This window comes from Triticum dicoccoides, chromosome 2B (assembly GCF_002162155.2).
Source record: "Triticum dicoccoides isolate Atlit2015 ecotype Zavitan chromosome 2B, WEW_v2.0, whole genome shotgun sequence".
NCBI classification, from domain to species: Eukaryota; Viridiplantae; Streptophyta; class Magnoliopsida; order Poales; family Poaceae; genus Triticum; species Triticum dicoccoides.
In genome coordinates this window covers 96507322-96523139 of record NC_041383.1, presented here as the reverse complement: position 1 = coordinate 96523139, position 15818 = coordinate 96507322, and positions in this window count along the sequence as shown.

Sequence of the window (15818 nt, the reverse complement as noted above, 5' to 3'; positions counted from 1 at the left end):
TGGCCCGCCATAGCCAACCGGAGCAGGAGCGTAGTAGGTTGATGGAGCGACCGGGCCGGTTTGCTGACCGGCAAAGAAGGCCTGATGCCCGGAAGGACCGGGACCGAGGAGGCTTGGAGCGGGGGGGCGGGGCACGGGCATAGTGTAGGCGTGCACAACCCCGGTCCAGGGGTTGTGGCCACCCCCCCAAGGTGGCGTCGGCTGCTGCTACTGGTGGACGGGCCCGGCGGCGGCTGTTGCTGCTGCTGTTGGCCTTTACCGCGGCCACGGCGTCGCTGGCGCGGCTGTTGTTGCTGCGGCTGCTGCGGCAAGTGTTGAGGAAGAGCCGCAGGGGCACCAGGGACCGGTGGCCGCTGCTGGTACGGGGCGCCGTAGGCGCCGTTTGGCGCTGAAGCAGTCGGTGGCCGGGGCGCCTGGAACGGCGCGGGGAAGCCGGGGGGAGCACCCGAGGGCGGAGGGCCACCGCGTGAGTAGCCGGCGGCGAAGGCGGTGTGAACGGCACGGGAGCGAAGATGCTTCAACCGGCGTTCCTCGAGACGAAGATAAGCCACCGCCCGCTCGTAGGTAGGGTTCGCCATGAGTGTGAGGTTGGAGGCAGCGTTGCCGAGATCCTCATTGAGGCCGGCGGTGAGGGTGGAGAGGAGCAACTCATCGCCCACCTTGAAGCCGATGTCATTGAGCTCGTCGGAGAGGGTCTTGAGACGCATGCAGTAGTCGTCGACGGAGGAGTCGTTTTGATGACACCCGAAGAACTCCTGCTGCAGGAAGACGATCCGTTGGAGCTTGTTGTCGGTGAAGAGACCGACGATCTTGTTCCACACCGTGCATGCATCGTCCTTGTCGCGAACGACAGTGTGGAAGATGTCTTTGGACACGGTGAGAAAGAGCCACCGGATGATGGTGGCGTCGATCGCCAGCCAGTCGGTGTCGCGGTTGAGGACGAAGAGGTTGGCGGTGCCGTCGATGTGGTCCTGCAGATTATACTCACGAAAGAGGAGATTGAAGTATGTCTTCCAAGCATAGAAGTTCGCCTCTTTGTGGGAGAGGATCACCGGGACGCGACGTTCAATGGGAACATCACGGATGTAGGCGGGATCGGGAAGGGTGGCGGTGGAGGAGCCGGAGGAAGAGTCGAAAGGGTTCGGCGGCTTCACCACGGGAGGGGTGGAGGCGGCGGACCGGTCGGAAAGAAGGTTGGAACCCGACATGGCTAGGGTTTAGGTGCGGCTAGGGTTAGGCGGCGGCCGGGGCGGGTTTGGGTAGATGGCAGCGGGTAGCGAGGGTGTTAGGGTTTGGGTTGAGTGCGGCTAGCGACGAGAAGAAGGGATCGCGAGCGGAGCGGCGGCAGGGAGCCAGCGACGCGGGAGGGAGAGCTACGGCGGCGGTGAGGGTTCGGCGACGCGGGCGTAGGGAAGCGGCGGCGGCTGGGAGGCGACGCGACGCGCTAAGGGAGGGTGGATCGGACTAAGGTTGATACCATGTAGAGAATTATGCAACTCACGATATATTGATCGGGTGCAATATGCACGTATATATAAGTACAAAGGGTAGCCACGTCCTCGACTATACATGGAAGGAGGAGGGCTTGTTGTACAAGAAATACACATATGTTATCTACATCTCAACACTTATAACCTCCAGGTGTAGTGTTTTGGTTACATTCCCAAGGTAATCAAGGTTCAAACAAATTTCATTCATGAGCAGGAGATTTGATACTTGATGGCAAACACTGGAAAAATAGCTTTTGATGAAATCTAATGGTGATATGAAAAGGGATAGTGCAGCACCTTTCATGGTCAGTTTTGCCGCATTTTATCATAGTCTTGTAGCAGTTGTGGACATCGGAAGAAGATGGTTTGTCTATTGTTATCGTCTGAAATCTTGGAACCACAATGTCCGGCTCTAACTTCGGTGCAGATGGTATGGTAATATTTCCCATGTCTTGCCAGTTGCTAGGACCAGCTCCAACAGAAGACAGCAGTTTTTTGACAGTCGTCTCATGCATAACGCATTGTGAAAATATGAAAGAGGTACATGGTAATGGCTGAAGTTATTTGAGGCCAAGTGGACGTTTGGTTGATCGAGCTTACCATTGCTGATCAGGTATGGAGGAATATGAGATGCACTTGGAGCAGGAGCACATACAGTTCCCTGTGCTGCTGTGTTTGGAGAAGGACATGCGATGCTAGGAACTCCAAGTGCGCAAGTTCGTTTTATTATAGATGAGGTGCAACTGAGCTTTACTAAATCCGGGTATTACACGACACATGAATTCGAATTCAGGGCCCAAAGGTGTGCTACAATTATAGATGGAAGTTAATTTTACACAAATTTTGGAAAGTTGATTTAAGTATGGAATCTGTGGAAATATACTCTAATGCCAAAGATACATTTGTTTGGATGTAAATGCATGAAAGTATCTATTACATGGTTGGTTTAAACGGCGTGATTATGGTTGTTTTTCATATAAAGAGAGCAAATCCAGTTGCCGGGGAAATGGTGACGCGTGGCGTGCGTGTATAGTTTTTATGACCATGTGGTTGACTTGCAGAGTATATGTGAACTTCAAGTTTGGGCAATCATGTTTTTTCAAGTGTGGTGCAGTACAGCTATCAGTTTCGCATGAGCATGATATGATGGTTTGTATGTGGCTTAAGGGCATGGAGGGTGAATTGAGCACACTAGTGAGGGAGTACCTTCGTGCCGAGACAGTGTATGAACAAGAGCTGCCTGGACGATAGCGCCATCTCCAGTTGTGGGCACCACAGTTTCGGCAGAAACATTAGTATACCCGACAGCTGTATAGGCAGACAGTCAAATTTTTGCGGCATTAGCTGAATGCTCCCTTGGGGACCATGATTTTCCCTTTTTTTGTAAAGTGTAGATGAGATTCAAGTGTTACCTTGTATCAAGAGGTCAATACGTTCGTTTGAGCTGCACAGAGCTGCAGCTGGACTTGAATCCCAAAGTGGTGGATTTCCTGCACGCAGCCAGCCGCAAATTCAAATGGCAGGTAAATAAGCATGTATTGGGAGTTAGGTATTGTATCCATTTTCACAATTGCATTGCAAAACTGACCCAAATAAATGAGTACTGGCCATGCTGTGTGCAGAACAGTGGACAAACGATCCGTTACAATCCACCGTCAACCCTGTTCCGACGTCCGCCCCAACATCGTCCCCCACGGCGTCTCCTGCCCTGTCACGTACACGTATTAACTCTCCTCACCTGCCACCTGAAATACAACGCACATCCCGCATCTCCAGGGCAGCGAACGACTGGCGATACCGAGATCGCGCGAGCTCGTCCACGCCGAGCAACTTTCGCGAGAGGAACATGTTATTTAAGCAATTTATGGTGTAGTATTAAATTTGATAGAAAAAGATGAAAGGATAATGTGCGGAGTAATTATCTGTCCAAAAGACATTCGAGATGATGAACGGCCAAGTACAAAAATGGACAGTAGGATGCTGCAGAATCTGCCCAAATTAATTGTCCACTCGTAGTATGAACATCATATGGACATATTTTTGTTCGGAGAGGATATGAGTATCTTTTCTGTGAGACGATATGAGGACATTGTAATTGTTTGATGCAATTTACAGGTAACATACATGAGCATGTCGCTGGAGAAGATGTTGATGCTGGAGTAGGGTGTGCATAGACAGCCAGGGAGGGAAGCATTATATAGTACTTTACCAGCCATGAATGAATAATAGGCCATGATTGCGAGCTTCAAGGAGAGGAGAGCAGTTTCCAGCAGAAGAGGGCCATGATTGCAAGCTTGAAGGAGAACATAGCAGTTTCCAGCAGACGAGGCGTCTGCCATTATCTCCCTCGCCCCCACCTTTCTTCACGTGCATCGTGCGCGTCGGCTGATTCAGTAGCACACCTCTGCAACGCGCTGGATTGGATCGGCTCGATACCTCCCTTAGGCAAACCCTTGTTCGACTTAGGCGACTCGATAGCCGCCGCCGAGACCTCACCAACGACCTGTTGCTCGCCTCCGTCATCCCCTTCCTACCCACCAAGGACGCTACCTGCACCGCCGTGTTGTCCCGGCGATGGCGCCCTCTATGGCTGTGCACGGACGCCCTCAACCTGGACTCCAGGTCCTACGGCGGCCGCGGTCCCAATCTACATGACACATCCTACCGCAGCCTGGTAGCCTCTGAGCTCACGGATTGGTTCTTCTCCGACGCCGGCACCCCCCTCCGCGCGTCCGGCCGATGCCCCGTCAGGAAGCTCTCGCTGTTCGTGGAAGGACCCGACGACACATACTTCCACAATGTCATGAGCGCCACCAACGGGAGTTTGGGGCTTGGACAACCCTCACGACTTGCTGGTCGCCCTACTCGTCGTCCCGGAGCATCAAGGAGGCGCGCCTTGGTTTCTACTACGCCAAGAAGAAACGAGGGTCCCTAAACTTCCTGTACAAGCTGGACCCTGCGGTGTTACCGGCCAACAGTCTCCGGGTCCTGGACCTCGCCCGCACAAGGATCACAATGCCACGGCCGCAAGGCACCTTCCTCCTCCCTCGCCTCATCTTGATCTGCCTTCGCAATTGCTCGTCCCTAATGAAGGATCTCGAGGGCTTCATCCGTGCCGCGCCGAGCCTCAAGAGCCTGCATACCGACTCCCTGGATATTTTTTCTTCCCCTCATGACCGCACGGCCAACCCTAAAAGCATTACCAACATGCAATAATCCCAAGCCCTCACGCATCTACATCGCAAATAAATCACCAATGAGAACACCTTGAATGTAGACAATTAACACCACCAAAACCAAAGTGATAAGCTAAACCATGATGACGACCCAAAAGACCAAGGAGCAACTACTAATTAGCCGCATACGTCTTTCCTATGACGTCCAGGTCCGTCGATGAGGGGGAGAGGTCATCCAGGCATGAGCTGGCCATTTTTTCTTCCTCTTCTTGGTGGTACATTTGGATGCACTCTAGTGGCAAATCTTGCATGCACGCTTCTTATCCTCCCCTACCTATAGGGGCCTGTTGCCAGAAGGCTTGGGCCGTAGCAGAGTGGGGGGGGGGGAGATGCCCCCCTCCCCCTAACAGATTTTTGTCCAAAAAGACCACCTGCCGATACGAATTGACAACTTCTTGTGTCCGACAAAGCCACCAGCACCCTCCGTTCTGGAAGTGGTACCCTCAGTTACTAATGCTTATTTACTCTGATCGGTAGCAAAACCATATTTACATTCATTGGCATATGCCGTCAACCGAGAAGACTACCAACTAGTATATGGCACGAACAATATATAGAGGCATGAATGATATATAGGGGCCCGCACAATATTAATATGCTATCATCCTAATGATGGCCGCATATGCCTACCCTCGCCTGGCCCGCTTGGCCTTCATCTTCTTGCACTCCTCTGGAGTGTGGCGAAGAGTGGTCGTGGCTTCATTGAGAAACTCGCCGCAATGGGTGGGTGAGGCGTTCCTCCTCCACTGCCTTCTCCTTCTCCTCCTCCCCTTGGTCTCCTTCTCCTTGGGAGGCATCTGAAGTAGAAAACAATCTACTATGTGAGAACGAGAAAACACAAATAGCAAACTATTGAGGGAAGAACAACAATTCACAGATCCAGTTGTAGGGCTAAATTGTCGGTGGGATGCGGGTCGCCGGAGGCTCCCTTTCCTGCTGCGCCGGTCTTCTTGGTGGAGGGAGCTTCTGCGTGGGTCTTCTCTCGCTGGAGGGAGCTTCTGCGGCAGGTCGTCTCATTGGAGGGAGCTTCTTGCCTGCTGCTCCGCTGAGATTCGAATGGATGGGTGGGAAGCTCCTCTTGTGAGAGTGAGTGTGCTTTTATACAATGCCTGACGTTTTCAAAACTCCCAGGTTCTGAGGTCAGTCAAGCCAGCTTCTGTGGTTGTTAAGCTGTGGGTGATCAGTGCACAGAGAGCACTCAGTTCAAGCTCATGATCATAGAAGCCAGCTTCCGTGTGTTGGGGAACGTAGTAATTTCAAAAAAATTCCTACGCACACGCAAGATCATGGTGATGATATAGTAACGAGAGGGGAGAGTGTCCGTCCACGTACCCTCGTACACCGTAAGCGGAAGCGTTAGCACAACGCGGTTGATGTAGTCATACGTCTTCACGATCCGACCGATCCAAGCACCGAACGTACGGGGCCTCCGAGTTCAGCACACGTTCAGCTCGATGACGATCTCCGGCCCTCCGATCCAGCAAAGGCTCCGGAGATGAGTTCCGTCAGCACGACGGCGTGATGACGATGATGATGTTCTACCGGCGCAGGGCTTCGCCTAAACTCCGCGACGATATGACCAAGGTGGAATATGGTGGAAGGGGGCACTGCACACGGCTAAGGAACGATCCGTAGATCAACTTGTGTGTCTTTGGGGTGCCCCCCGCCCCCGTATATAAAGGAGCCAGGGGGGAGGAGGCGGCCGGCCTAGAGGGCGCGCCAAGGGGGGGAGTCCTACTCCCACCGAGAGTAGGACTCCCTCTTTCCTAGTAGGATTAGGAGAAGGGGGGAAAGAGGAGGAAGAGGGGAAGGAAAGGGGGGGCGCCGCCCCCCTTCCCTTGTCCTATTCGGACTAGGAGGGGGAGGGGCGCGCGGCCCCCTCGTGGCTCCTTCCCTCTTCTCCCTCTTGGCCCATGTAGGCCCATTAACCCCCCGGGGGGTTCCGGTAACCTCCCGGTACTCCGGTAAAATGCCGATTTCACCCGGAACCATTCCGATGTCCAAACATAGGCTTCCAATATATCAATCTTTATGTCTCGACCATTCTGAGACTCCTCGTCATGTCCGTGATCACATCCGGGACTCGGAACAGACTTCGGTACATCAAAACTTATAAACTCATAATAAAACTGTCATCGAAACGTTAAGCGTGCGGACCCTACGGGTTCGAGAACTATGTAGACATGACCTAAAACTATTCTCGGTCAATAACCAATAGCGGGACCTGGATGCCCATATTGGTTCCTACATATTCTACGAAGATCTTTATTGGTCAAACCGCATAACAACATACGTTGTTCCCTTTGTCATCGGTATGTTACTTGCCCGAGATTTGATCGTCGGTATCCAATACCTAGTTCAATCTCGTTACCGGCAAGTCTCTTTACTCGTTCTGTAATACGTCATCTTATAACTAACTCATTAGTTATAATGCTTGCAAGGCTTAAGTAATGAGTATTACCAAGAGGGCCCAGAGATACCTCTCCGACAATCGGAGTGACAAAACCTAATCTCGAAATACGCCAACTCAACATGTACCTTCGGAGACACCTCTAGTACTCCTTTATAATCACCCAGTTACGTTGTGACGTTTGGTAGTACCCAAAGTGTTCCTCCGATAAACGGGAGTTGCATAATTCTCATAGTTACAGGAACATGTATAAGTCATGAAGAAAGCAATAGCAGAATACTAAACGATCAAGTGCTAAGCTAACGGGATGGATCATGTCAATCACATCATTCTCCTAATGATGTGATCCCATTAATCAAATGACAACACATGTCTATGGTCAGGAAACATAACCATCTTTGATTAATGAGCTAGTCAAGTAGAGGCATACTAGTGACTATATGTTTGTCTATGTATTCACACATGTATCATGTTTCCGGTTAATACAATTCTAGCATGAATAATAAACATTTATCATGATATGAGGAAATAAATAATAACTTTATTATTGCCTCTAGGGCATATTTCCTTCAGTCTCCCACTTGCACTAGAGTCAATAATCTAGATTACATAGTAATGATTCTAACACCCATGGAGTCTTGGTGCTGATCATGTTTTGCTCGTCAAAGAGGCTTAGTCAACGGGTCTGCAACATTCAGATCCGTATGTATCTTACAAATTTCTATGTCTCCCACTTGGACTTGGTCCGGAATGGAATTGAAGCGTCTCTTGATGTGCTTGGTCCTCTTGTGAAACTTGGATTCCTTTGCCAAGGCAATTGCACCAGTATTATCACAGAGAATCTTCATTGGTCCCGATGCACTAGGTATGACACCTAGATTGGAAATGAACTCCTTCATCCAGACTCCTTCATTCGCTGCTTCAGAAGCAGCTATGTACTCCGCTTCACATGTAGATCCTGCCACGACGCTTTGTTTAGAACTGCACCAACTTATAGCTCCACCGTTTAATATAAACACGTATCCGGTTTGCGATTTAGAATCGTCCGTATCAGTGTCAAAGCTTGCATCGACGTAACCTTTTACGACTAGCTCTTTGTCACCTCCATATACGAGAAACATATCCTTAGTCCTTTTCAGGTATTTCAGGATGTTCTTGACCGCTGTCCAGTGATCCACTCCTGGATTACTTTGGTACCTTCCTGCCAAGCTTATTGCTAAGCATACGTCAGGTCTGGTACACAGCATTGCATACATGATAGAGCCTATGGCTGAAGCATAAGGAACATCTTTCATTTTCTCTCTATCTTCTACTGTGGTCGGGCATTGAGTTTGACTCAACTTCACACCTTGTAGCACAGGCAAGAATCCTTTCTTTGCCTGATCCATTTTGAACTTTTTCAAAATTTTGTCAAGGTATGTGCTTTGTAAAAGTCCTATTAAGCGTCTTGATCTATCTCTATAGATCTTGATGCCCAATATATAAGCAGCTTCACCGAGGTCTTTCATTGAAAAACTTTTATTCAAGTATCCCTTTATGCTATCCAGAAATTCTATATCATTTCCAATTAACATATGTCATCTACATATAAAACTAGAAATGCTACAGAGCTCCCACTCACTTTCTTGTAAATACAGGCTTCTCCAAAAGTCTGTATAAAACCATATGCTTTGATCACACTATCAAAGCATTTATTCCAACTCCGAGATGCTTGCACCAGTCCATAAATGGAACGCTGGAGCTTGCACACTTTGTTAGCACTTTTTGGATCAACAAAACCTTCCGGTTGCATCGTATACAACTCTTCTTCTAGAAATCCATTCAAGAATGCAGTCTTGACATCCATTTGCCAAATTTCATAATCATGAAATGCAGCAATAGCTAACATGATTCGGACAGACTTAAGCATCGCTACGGGTGAGAAAGTCTCATCGTAGTCAACCCCTTGAACTTGTCGAAAACCTTTTGCAACAATCGAGCTTTATAGACAGTTACATTACCATCAGCGTCAGTCTTCTTCTTAAAGATCCATTTATTCTCAATAGCTTGCCGATCATCGGGCAAGTCAACCAAAGTCCATACTTTGTTTTCATACATGGATCCCATCTTAGATTTCATGGCCTCTAGCCATTTTGCGGAATCTGGGCTCATCATCGCTTCCTCATAGTTCGTAGGTTCATCATGGTCAAGTAACATGACTTCCAGAATAGGATTACCGTACCACTCTGGTGCGGATCTTACTCTGGTAGACCTACGAGGTTCTGTAGAAACTTGATCTGAAGTTTCATGATCAATATCATTAGCTTCCTCACTGATTGGTGTAGTTGTCACAGGAACCGGTTCTTGTGATGAACTACTTTCCAATAAGGGAGTAGATACAGTTATCTTGTCAAGTTCTACTTTCCTCCCACTCACTTCTTTCGAGAGAAACTCCTTCTCTAGAAAGGATCCGAATTTAGCAACGAAAATCTTGCCCTCAGATCTGTGATAGAAGGTGTACCCAATAGTCTCCTTTGGGTATCCTATGAAGACACATTTCTCCGATTTGGGTTCGAGCTTATCTGGTTGAAGTTTCTTCTCATAAGCATCGCAGCCCCAAACTTTAAGAAAGGACAACTTTGGTTTCTTGCCAAACCATAGTTCATAAGGCGTCGTCTCAATGGATTTTGATGGTGCCCTATTTAATGTGAATGCGGCCGTCTCTAAAGCATAACCCCAAAATGATAGCGGTAAATCAGTAAGAGACATCATAGATCGCACCATATCAAGTAAAGTACGATTACGACGTTCGGACACACCATTTCGTTGTGGTGTTCCAGGTGGCGTGAGTTGCGAGATTATCCCACATTGTTTCAAGTGTAGACCAAACTCATAACTCAAATATTCTCCTCCACGATCAGATCGTAGAAACTTTATTTTCTTGTTACGATGATTTTCCACTTCACTCTGAAATTCTTTGAACTTTTCAAATGTTTCAGACTTGTGTTTCATTAAGTAGATATACCCATATCTGCTCAAATCATCTGTGAAGGTGAGAGAATAACGATATCCGCCACGAGCCTCAACATTCATTGGACCACATACATCTGTATGTATGATTTCCAACAAATCTGTTGCTCTCTCCATAGTACCGGAGAATGGCGTTTTAGTCATCTTGCCCATAAGGCACGGTTCGCAAGTACCAAGTGATTCCAAAAGCCCATCAGTATGGAGTTTCTTCATGCGCTTTACACCGATATGACCTAAACGGCAGTGCCACAAATAAGTTGCACTATCATTATCAACTCTGCATCTTTTGGTTTCAACACTGTGAATATGTGTATCACTACTATCGAGATTCAATAAAAATAGACCACTCTTCAAGGGTGCATGACCATAAAAGATATTACTCATATAAATAGAACAACCATTATTCTCCGATTTAAATGAATAACCGTCTCGCATCAAACAAGATCCAGATATAATGTCCATGCTCAACGTTGGCACCAAATAACAATTATTTAGGTCTAATACTAATCCCGATGGTAGATGTAGAGGTAGCGTGCCGACCGCGATCATATCGACTTTGGAACCATTTCCCACGCGCATCGTCACCTCGTCCTTAGCTAATCTTCGCTTAATCCGTAGTCCCTGTTTCGAGTTGCAAATATTAGCAACAGAACCAGTATCAAATACCCAGGTGCTACTGCGAGCATTAGTAAGGTACACATCAATAACATGTATATCACATATACCTTTGTTCACTTTGCCATCCTTCTTATCCGCCAAATACTTGGGGCAGTTCCGCTTTCAGTGTCCAGTCTGCTTGCAGTAGAAGCACTCAGTTTCAGGCTTAGGTCCAGACTTGGGTTTCTTCTCTTGAGCAGCAACTTGCTTGTCGTTCTTTTTGAAGTTCCCCTTCTTCTTCCCTTTGCCCTTCTTCTTGAAACTAGTGGTCTTGTTAACCATCAACACTTGATGCTCCTTCTTGATTTCTACCTCCGCGGCTTTTAGCATCGCAAAGAGCTCAGGAATAGTCTTGTTCATCCCTTGCATATTATAGTTCATCACCAAGCTCTTGTAGCTTGGTGGCAGTGATTGGAGAATTCTATCAATGACACTATCATCAGGAAGATTAACTCCCAGTTGAATCAAGTGATTATTATACCCAGACATTTTGAGTATGTGTTCACTGACAAAACTATTCTCCTCCATCTTGCAGCTATAGAACTTATTGGAGACTTCATATCTCTCAATCCGAGCATTTGCTTGAAATATTAACTTCAACTCCTGGAACATCTCATATGCTCCATGATGTTCAAAACGTCGTTGAAGGCTCGGTTCTAAGCCGTAAAGCATGGCACACTAAACTATAGAGTAGTCATCAGCTTTGCTCTGCCAGACGTTCTTAACGTCGTCAGTTGCATCAGCAGCAGGCCTGGCACCTAGCGGTGCTTCCAGGACGTAACTTTTCTGTGCAGCAATGAGGATAATCCTCAGGTTACGGACCCAGTCCGTGTAATTGCTACCATCATCTTTCAACTTTGCTTTCTCAAGGAACGCATTAAAATTCAACGGAACAACAGCACGAGCCATCTATCTACAAACAAACATAGACAAGCAAGATACTATCAGGTACTAAGTTCATGATAAATTTAAGTTCAATTAATCATATTACTTAAGAACTCCCACTTAGACAGACATCTCTCTAGTCATCTAAGTGATCACGTGATCCAAATCAACCAAACCATGTCCGATCATCACGTGAGATGGAGTAGTTTCAATGGTGAACATCGCTATGTTGATCATATCTACTATATGATTCACGCTCGACCTTTCGGTCACCGTGTTCCGAGGCCATATCTGTATATGCTAGGCTCGTCAAGTATAACCTGAGTATTCCGCGTGTGCAACTGTTTTGCACCCGTTGTATTTGAACGTAGAGCCTATCACACCCGATCATCACGTGGTGTCTCAGCACGAAGAACTTTCGCAATGGTGCATACTCAGGGAGAACACTTCTTGATAATTAGTGAGAGATCATCTTAAAATGCTACCGTCAATCAAAGCAAGATAAGATGCATAAAGGATAAACATCACATGCAATCAATATAAGTGATATGATATGGCCATCATCATCTTGTGCTTGTGATCTCCATCTTCGAAGCACCGTCATGATCACCATCATCACCGGCGCGACACCTTGATCTCCATCGTAGCATCGTTGTCGTTACGCCATCTATTGCTTCTACGACTATCGCTACCGCTTAGTGATAAAGTAAAGCAATTACAGGGCGTTTGCATTTCATACAATAAAGCGACAACCATATGGCTCCTGCCAGTTGCCGATAACTTCGGTTACAAAACGTGATCATCTCATACAATAAAATATAGCATCACGTCTTGACCATATCACATCACAACATGCCCTGCAAAAACAAGTTAGACGTCCTCTACTTTGTTGTTGCAAATTTTACGTGGCTGCTACGGGCTTAGCAAGAACCGTTCTTACCTACGCATCAAAAACCACAACGATAGTTCGTCAAGTTGGTGCTGTTTTAACCTTCGCAAGGACCGGGCGTAGCCACACTCGATTCAGCTAAAGTGAGAGAGACAGACACCCGCCAGTCACCTTTAAGCACGAGTGCTCGTAACGGTGAAACCAGTCTCGCGTAAGCGTACGCGTAATGTCGGTCCGGGCCGCTTCATCTCACAATACCGTCGAACCAAAGTATGACATGTTGGTAAGCAGTATGACTTGTATCGCCCACAACTCACTTGTGTTCTACTCGTGCATATAACATCAACGCATAAAACCTAGGCTCGGATGCCACTGTTGGGGAACGTAGTAATTTCAAAAAAATTCCTACGCACACGCAAGATCATGGTGATGATATAGTAACGAGAGGGGAGAGTGTTCGTCCACGTACCCTCGTAGACCGTAAGCGGAAGCGTTCGCACAACGCGGTTGATGTAGTCGTACGTCTTCACGATCCGACCGATCCAAGCACCGAACGTACAGGGCCTCCGAGTTCAGCACACGTTCAGCTCGATGACGATCTCCGGCCCTCCGATCCAGCAAAGGCTCCGGAGATGAGTTCCGTCAGCACGACGGCGTGATGACGATGATGATGTTCTACCGGCGCAGGGCTTCGCCTAAACTCCGCGACGATATGACCGAGGTGGAATATGGTGGAAGGGGGCACCGCACACGGCTAAGGAACGATCCGTAGATCAACTTGTGTGTCTTTGGGGTGCCCCCCGCCCCCGTATATAAAGGAGCCAGGGGGGAGGAGGCGGCCGGCCTAGAGGGCGCGCCAAGGGGGGGAGTCCTACTCCCACCGGGAGTAGGACTCCCTCTTTCCTAGTAGGATTAGGAGAAGGGGGAAAGAGGAGGAAGAGGGGAAGGAAAGGGGGGGCGCCGCCCCCCTTCCCTTGTCCTATTCGGACTAGGAGGGGGAGGGGTGCGCGGCCCCCTCGTGGCTCCTTCCCTCTTCTCCCTCTTGGCCCATGTAGGCCCATTAACCCCCCGGGGGGTTGCGGTAACCTCCCGGTACTCCGGTAAAATGCCGATTTCACCCGGAACCATTCCGATGTCCAAACATAGGCTTCCAATATATCAATCTTTATGTCTCGACCATTCCGAGACTCCTCGTCATGTCCGTGATCACATCCGGGACTCCGAACAAACTTCGGTACATCAAAACTTATAAACTCATAACAAAACTGTCATCAAAACGTTAAGCGTGCGGACCCTACGGGTTCGAGAACTATGTAGACATGACCTAAAACTATTCTTGGTCAATAACCAATAGCGGGACCTGGATGCCCATATTGGTTCCTACATATTCTACGAAGATCTTTATCGGTCAAACCGCATAACAACATACGTTGTTCCCTTTGTCATCGGTATGTTACTTGCCCGAGATTTGATCGTCGGTATCCAATACCTAGTTCAATCTCGTTACCGGCAAGTCTCTTTACTCGTTCTGTAATACGTCATCTCATAACTAACTCATTAGTTATAATGCTTGCAAGGCTTAAGTAATGAGTATTACCGAGAGGGCCCAGAGATACCTCCCCGACAATCGGAGTGACAAAACCTAATCTCGAAATACGCCAACTCAACATGTACCTTCGGAGACACCTGTAGTACTCCTTTATAATCACCCAGTTACGTTGTGACGTTTGGTAGTACCCAAAGTGTTCCTCCGGTAAACGGGAGTTGCATAATTCTCATAGTTACAGGAACATGTATAAGTCATGAAGAAAGCAATAGCAGAATACTAAACGATCAAGTGCTAAGCTAACGGGATGGGTCATGTCAATCACATCATTCTCCTAATGATGTGATCCCATTAATCAAATGACAACACATGTCTATGGTCAGGAAACATAACCATCTTTGATTAATGAGCTAGTCAAGTAGAGGCATACTAGTGACTATATGTTTGTCTATGTATTCACACATGTATCATGTTTCCGGTTAATACAATTCTAGCATGAATAATAAACATTTATCATGATATGAGGAAATAAATAATAACTTTATTATTGCCTCTAGGGCATATTTCCTTCACCGTGGTCATCAAGCTGTGGGTGGTCGGTGCACAGAGAGCACTCAAGCTCGAGCTATGATCAAAGAATCCAGCTTCCATTCTGCTTCTTATCCTCCCCTAGTCATAGGGCCTGTCGCCAAAGGCTTGGGCCGTAGTGGAGTGGGGTGGGTTTGGGGGGGGGCGATGCCCCCCTCCTCCCACAATATGGATTAGTATCACGTGGAACATTTATTTAGATGAAAAGTACTTTGCCTCCTATTCCTAGTGGCAGACTAGGCTCGCATGCATCCTACCATCGTTGAACGGACCGGATTAAGGAACACACCTTTTAGGAACCCTTGCTGGTTCATCATTGAGATGACCAAGCTCTACTGACAGGAACACGAGTAAAACAGCGGCCTGCAGGTTTATCATTAAGACCACCAAGCTCTACTGCCTGGTGATCAAAGAACCCAGGGGGGAAAGCATAATGACGAAGAACATTTAGGGCCTCTTTGATTCGTAGGATTTTAAAAATATAGGAATAGGAAAAGTATAGGGTTGGAATGGCATGCCCACTTGAATCCTATAGGATTAACAATGAGTATTTGATGCCACAAGAAAAACAAAGGAATTGTAAAAAGAGGTTTGAGTGGATGTTAGATATCCTATGAAATGTAGTACAAAAGATTTCATAGGAAAAATTCCTATGGGATCCAATCCTATGAATCAAAGGACCAACATAGAAAAAAATCCTAAGAGTTTCAATCCTCCAGAAATCCTATAAAATTCCTTCGAAGCAAAGGATCCCTTACTAACCCAGCCGAAGCTAAATACAGTGAGATATTTCCCAGAGAAACAATGCACAAGGATCACAATGCCATGGCCGCAGGGCACCTTCCTCCTTCCTTGCCTCATCGTACTCTACCTTCACAAGTGCTTGTCCTCGATGAAGGATCTCGAGGACTTCATCTGTGCTGCTTCGAGCCTCAAAAGCATGCATATCGGCTCCCTGAATTTTTTTTCTTACCCCGACAACATGAGCATCATCGATCGTTTGGCGCTGCACTGTCCAAGCGTCACCACCCTTAAGCTTGGTGGTCAGGGTTGGGGACCGACAAAAGCATTGAGCTCGACATGCCATGCTTGCAAAATATCAAGTACA